General features: G+C 34.1%; 1 pseudogene; it reads right to left on the reverse strand.

Moving 5' to 3' along the window:
- Positions 1-334: 334 nt before the first annotated feature.
- LOC149566901 (cytochrome P450 94A2 pseudogene) lies at positions 335-6,886 on the reverse strand (annotated as a pseudogene).
- Positions 6,887-7,143: the final 257 nt, after the last annotated feature.

Consider the following 7,143-nt stretch of genomic DNA (forward strand, 5'->3'; position numbering starts at 1 on the left):
TATGATTTGTGTGGGCCAATCATATTTGCCAAAACTAATTTAATTATTATGTTTGGTTAAAAATCTTACATCTATATTAAGAGAAAACTAAAATTTACCTAAATGGAAGAAAATATCTTTAATTTGATTCATTCAAGAGACAACTAATAATCACTAGTAATGTTTAGTTCATTCCCTATAGTTCTATAAGAAACTAATAATTTCAAGGTCTTCTATGATTTTTGAACAGGGCCATATATAAACTAGGAATTGAAACAACAAGCATATTTGTACACTACAACAATGACTAACAACAGCAAGACCAAAACAAGATTGTAAACATGTTTTCATACAATCAGCTACCTCTTTGTGTAAGAGTAACTTGCAATCCTCCCTTTATGCACATGTTGAAGTCAAGAGTGTATGTAGCAGAAAATCCCTCTTCCACCTTCAGGCTAAACCTATGAACAACAACAACCACTATCAATTTCATTTGAATAAACACCATCTCTTTTCCCAAACATATCTGAGGCCTTGTGTTGAAGGCAGAAAACTTTTAAGCACTTTCTAAAAAAAATACTCTATCTTTGAAACATCTCTCAGGCTTCAACTCCTTGCAATCCACACCCCAAATGCTTTCCATCCTACATATTACATATGCATCGTAGTCAACACTCCATCCTTTACCCACAGAACTGTCATTGAAGGTGGGTAGAGATAGAGAAAATTGAAACACAATAATAAATCTTTATATTATTACTTCTACTTCTTTGCCTTGTGGCCATGTTGAAATGCATTACATTAAGCCTCTATTTATAGAGGTCTAAGAAAGATCTAGAACCATTCACATACATGGTAGGAAAGATCTAGAATATACAATAGTCAAAAATCACATGTGACATGTGAAATAAACTAGCATTTATGAAGGTCAATGGAAAGCTTCTACATTAAATATGGTGGTTGAAGAAAAATTTGGATTGTCAGTAGTGGTAGGAATTACGCATTGCAACACTCCCCCTTAATTTCTACCATTAATTACATCAAAGTTTATAATATTCATTTGGTCTCTTAAATATTCAAATTGTTGTAGTGATAATGCCTTTGTAAATATATCTACCAATTGATCTTTGGATCTACAATGCTCCAAGCTAATTTCTCCATTATTGACCAATTCTTGAATAAAATGATATCTAGTATCAATGTGCTTTGTCCTCTTGTGAAAAACATGATTCTTTGATAGTGTGATAGTAGAATTGTTATCACAATAGATTGTAGTAGACTCATCTTGCTCATGCATTAGATCTTTCAAGACTATTCACATCCATACTACTTGACATGGTGGTAATGTACTGGCTACATATTTTGCTTCAGCTAAAGATATAGTCATGATAGATTGCTTCTTTGATGCCCATGCCACAATACCTATTCCAAGATGAAATGCATATCCAGATGGACTCTTTCTATCATCAATACTTCCTACAAAGTCACTGTCAGTATATCCAACCAGTTGAAATTCATCTAAAGAAGAATACATTATGCCATAATTTAGAGTCCTTGCAATGTATCTCAATATTCTCTTTCTTACTTGTGAATGCGAGCTCTTAGGTGAATCCATAAATCTAGAAATCACACTCACTGCATACATAATATCAAGCCTAGTTGTTGTGAGATACATCAAACTACCAACCAACTTTCTGAATTGAGTAGAATCAAATTCAGTCTCATTATCTTCTCTACTTAATTTTGTGCCCATTGTCATAGGTGTAGAGAAAGGACTACAATTTATCATTCTAAACCATCTCATAACATCTTATGTATATTTATTTTGACAAATGAAAATACCCTTATCATTTTGTGTTACTTGAATACTAAGAAAATACTTCATCAAACCCAAATTTTTCATCTCAAATTCTTTCTTCATTGCCAATTTAAACATATCAATGGAAAAATTACGAGTAAAGATCAAATCATCAACATACTAGCAAACAATCAAAATTTGACCTTCCTTATTGACTTTGGTGTATAGTGTTGACTCACTAGTGCTTTTAATCATATATGAATCAATTCTACTATACCATGCCCTTGGTGCTTGTTTCAACCCATAGAGTGCCTTCTTCAACCTATACACCTTGTGTTTGTGTCCTTTGATTTCATAACCTGATGCTTGTTGCACATAAACTTCTTCTTCCAAATACCCATTTAAAAAAGCTGATTTTGCATCCATTTGTTTTGAGCTACAATAGCTAGTACCATTCTAATAGTATCTAGTCTAGCTACAGGTGCAAAAGTTTCATTATAATCAACTCTATATTCTTGTGCAAACCCTTTAGCTACTAATCTTGCCTTAGATTTATCAATTTCTCCATTTGCTTTATACTTAATTTTATAAACCCATTTTACACCTATGCATTCTTTATTCTTAGGAAAATCAAATAGTTCCCATATATCATTTTTATCAATAAATTCCATTTCTTCATTCATTGCATTAATCCATTTTTTTTCCTTGATTACATCTTCAAAATATATAGGATCTTGAGAAAATAAAGTAAATTTCATTGTAAATCAATTTTGTCCCCTTGTTCATAAATCTTTTGCAAACTTTTAGTTTTTTTTTTTTTGGATCCTCGATCTCAATTATGCAAGTGTAGGATAAGAGTCATTACTTACTTGTGAACTTGAAGATTCTCCTTGCCCATCTTCCATTTGTGTGTTATTTCCATGTGTATTTCTTGAAGAAGTTCCCCCTTGCTCATTTGTTTGATCTACTTGATTATCTTGGTCTTTTCCTTCTTGGTCATCATATAGTATTGGAGTTGTGCATGTAATTGTCTTGTTTATATTGCCATCCCAAGATTCTTCTTTGAAAACAACATCTCTTCTTATAATGGCTTTTCTAGTTATATTATTAAATAACTTATATACCTTAGATTGTTCATTATAACTAATAAAAATACATTTTTCACTCTTATCACATAATTTACTCCTTGTTTCTTTAAGAACATGTGCATATGCAATACAACCAAATACTCTAAAATGAGAAACACAATGATGCTTAAAACTCCATTCTTCTTGTAGAATCTTTTCTCTTACAATCTTTGTTGTACTCATGTTCAAGATATAAACAACAAAAGCTACTACTTCAACCCAATATTCATTTGGTAGATTCTTACCTTTCAACATGCTTCTTGCCATTTCCATTATTGTTCGATTCTTTCTTTCAATAACACCATTCTGTTGAGGTGTATAACTTGTAGTTAACTGCTTCTTTACTCCATGATGCCTGCAATAGTCCAAAAACTCATTTCACGTGTATTCTCCCCCTCTATCTGACCTTAACACCTTAATGAATAAACCACTTTGTTTCTCAACAAATGCCTTGAACTCCTTAAACTTGCTAAATGTTTCAGATTTATATTTAAGAAAATAAACCCATGTCTTCCTACTAAAGTCATGAATGAATGTTAGAAAATAAATGCTCCCCCCTAATGACAACACTTACATAGGACCACATATATCAGTATGCACAATTTCTAAAGTTGCCCAAGCTTTATATGACATTTCTTTTGGAAAACTTTCCCTATGTTGCTTAGCTAAGATGCAACTTTCACATGAAGTAAATGGTGATTCAATGGGGGGTAAAGCCTCCTACCATTTTCTTTCTTTGCAATAAACTCAATCCCTTAAAATTTAGATGACCATACCTCAAATGCCATATCCATGATTGATCTTGACATGTTACCTTGAAACTCACTCCATCCTTATCCATCACTCAGCTTTTCATGTGAAGTGAAAATATTCTATTGTCTGTCATTTCAACCCTTGCAATAACCATGGTGCTAGGAGAAATATCAAATATAGTGTAGATGTTATTTTCAAAAATAACTTTATAACCTTTTTGTGTAAGTTGTCCCATATTTATAAGATTATGCTTTAATCTGAGTACAAAATACACATCAGAAATAGATTTCATACCAAGATTTGTCATTACAACAACTATACCTTTTCCACTTACTTCCACTATGTTATCATTTCCCAATTTTACTTTTGACTTGACTAAGGTATCCAAGCTTTCAAATATATCTCTATTTCCTGTCATATGATTGCTACAACCACTATCTAGAAACCAAATATCACATGAGCTCTCTTGAGCTACATGACATGTAATAAACAATGTCCTTGGACTACTTTTAGAAAAAATTGCATTTTGTTTGCCTACATCTATTTGCTTCTTTCGACATTCATTTGCTAAGTGACCAAACCTATTGCAATAATAATATTAAACATTTGATTTGTCATACCTTTATGATGCTTGATTGTTATTGCACCCCCTTGAGCTTAACCTTTGATTTCTCCTTTCTCCTTGATCAAAACTCATTTCCTCTCTTTGATAATTATTCTATCCTCTTCCTCGTCCTCTGAATCCTAGATTTCCTCTTCCTCTGCCTCTACCAAATTTCATTTGTGTTTTGAATACATTCTCCAATGAGATATTATCATGCTTGTTCAACCTATATTCATGGTTTTGTAACAATTCAAACAACTCATCTATAGATACTTTTGACAAATCATAGATTCCTCAATTGCCACAACAATATTATTAAATTTAATAGGCAAGCTTCTTAAGATTGTTTCTACAATTTTTTGATCTATTAGCTCATCACCATTCAACCTTATTTGATTAATGACATTCATAACTCAAACTGAAAATTGCTCTACTGACTCAGAATCTTGCATTTGGAGGTTTTCAAAATCTCTTCTTAATGACTATAATTTAGATACATTTACCTTGACTATACCTTGCTTTGTTGTTTCAAGGATCTCTCATGCTTGCTTGGCTATTGTAGCTCCATTAATCCTTGCAAGAACAATGTCATCCAAGCCTTGTTGAATAATATGAAAAGCCTTTATATCTTTTTTCCTATTTTCCTTGAGTTCATCCTTTTCATTTGTAGTTAATAACTATTCATCCAATGACTCTACAAATCCATTCACTACAATCTCCACTAATTCTTATGAATGAAATATTGTTTTCATTATAAATGCCCAATGATCATAATTCTTGGCAAAAAATATTAGAATCATAAACTGATTCATGCTTGATGCCATACTTTAAAAACAATAAAATATTTTAAAATACTTGAATTCCTAAGTACGGTAGTAGAATCAATAAGATTATCTCAATTAAAAAAAAAAAAATCTTCAGCTCCTTTCAAAATTAATAACTTAAATTAAGATATAGCTCATAAGCACACAATAAAAAACATAGAGGTGCCTCAACTTCATAAACAAAATGCAATAATTTACTGCTGGACTGATCTCATATGTCTGTCACAAAACATTGAGAATGATTCCATTAAAAATTAACACCCCTTTAAACTCACAACATACATTTTCTCTTGCAGCAACAATCTATTATTTTAGCTCCACAATCTGCCTGTGCTCTCATTCTACAATCTCCCTGTGCTCTAATATCACTGTGAAGGCGGGTAGAGACAGAGAAAACTGAAAAACAATAAGAAATCTTTATATTATTACTTCTACTTCTTTGCCTTGTTGCCTTGCTGAAATGTATTACATTAAACCTCTATTTATAGAGGTCTGAGAAAGATCCAGAACCATGCACATGAATGGTAGAAAAGATCTGGAATATACAACAGTCACCAACATTTATGAAGGTCGATGGGAAGCTTCTATATTAAATATGGTGGGTGAAGAAAAATCTAGATTATCAGCAGCAGTAGGAATTACGCATCGCAACAGCCGCATGGTAAAATGTCATCTTGGAGGGCACGTGCGGATACAATCGCAGAGATTTACATACAGCTGCGTGTAGATATTCCATCTCTCCCAAGGCTTCGTAGCGGAAGACATCATGACTCTTTTCACTTTCTTTTCTTTTCTCTAAGATCATAATTTCACAGTGAATGCGTCGTTCCACTGTGGGATGAGAGGAAAGCATCCAGAAGAGCCACGTCAAGGAATTAAACGACGTATCCGTGGCTGGCAACATGACATTAACAGTCAAATCTCTCAGAAATCGATCTAATTTGTATTCAGTATCAGCCGAATTCCCAAAAGCTGCCTGCATGAATCTGAAGAGAAGATCGTCTGTCAGCGGCCCATTTTTCCTGCTATGAATAATACCCGGTACAAATTGGTCCACCACAGTGATTGCATCACGCAGACGCCTCTCAGACCAAATATTGAGAAACCTCTTGATTTTCCAGGTAAATGGTACGCTGTAGAAAATCTTCCAACGCTTAGCTGCATGCCATCGTCAAAAGCTCAAGCAAATGACAATTGAGACATAGAGGGATGCAGATACATAGGGTCCACGCCGAATGCTACTCTGCAAATATTATCAAAGCTAAATCTGTGCACAACATCCTGCAAATTTAAGGAGACTCTTTTGCTGCAGACATCAGAGAGGATGAGCATTAGGCGATCTGTAATCTCTGAGTGAACCATCTCGAGCACAAAATTTCTGAGGCATTTGGTGTTGAATTCATAGCTTGCTGCCTTCCTCTGCATCTTCCACAGTTCTCCGCCAACATTAAAGATTCCGATGCCTAGGAAATCCTGCAAATAAACTTCAAGCGCATACCTTTCTCATAGTTATCGAATCTCATCTTCAGCACGTGCTCCAGAATTGCAGGGTTGGCAGTAACGTACCCTTTTACTCCACCTGGGCGGTGTAGTTTGCATATAGCCGAGGGAGGAATGGAGAGGATGTCTGCAATCCAGTCATGAAATCTGTGGCATTTTTTATCAATGAAGGGAGAAAACCAAGTATGGGATAATTGGTCACCCCACCATTGTCGCGTCTTCTACCGAACAAGTGCCCTAGCTAGATGAATGTGACAAGTACCACTGCAATACAAAAGTGAAGGCCATACTCATGAGCCATGGTTGTACCTTTCTTCCACGCACAATATAACTTCATTGAAGGCAAAATATTTGAAAAAGAATTGTGGTAGCGATCTAATTTTCTTAGTATTTTTCCCTGATATAACAGCAAGGAAAGAGAATTCTACAGTAAATGTTTGTCTTACAAGGAAATTTCTCTGTAGGAGATTGGGAAGTTCCATAGCTGTGTGACGACCTAAGCAAGTCAATGTCAATGTCAATGGAAGACTGGATGGATTTGTGTGTTTCTCAAGTCTA

The sequence above is a fragment of the Cupressus sempervirens genome, chromosome 3 (assembly GCF_028749045.1).
Source record: "Cupressus sempervirens isolate cs-2001-9-10 chromosome 3, ASM2874904v1, whole genome shotgun sequence".
NCBI classification, from domain to species: Eukaryota; Viridiplantae; Streptophyta; class Pinopsida; order Cupressales; family Cupressaceae; genus Cupressus; species Cupressus sempervirens.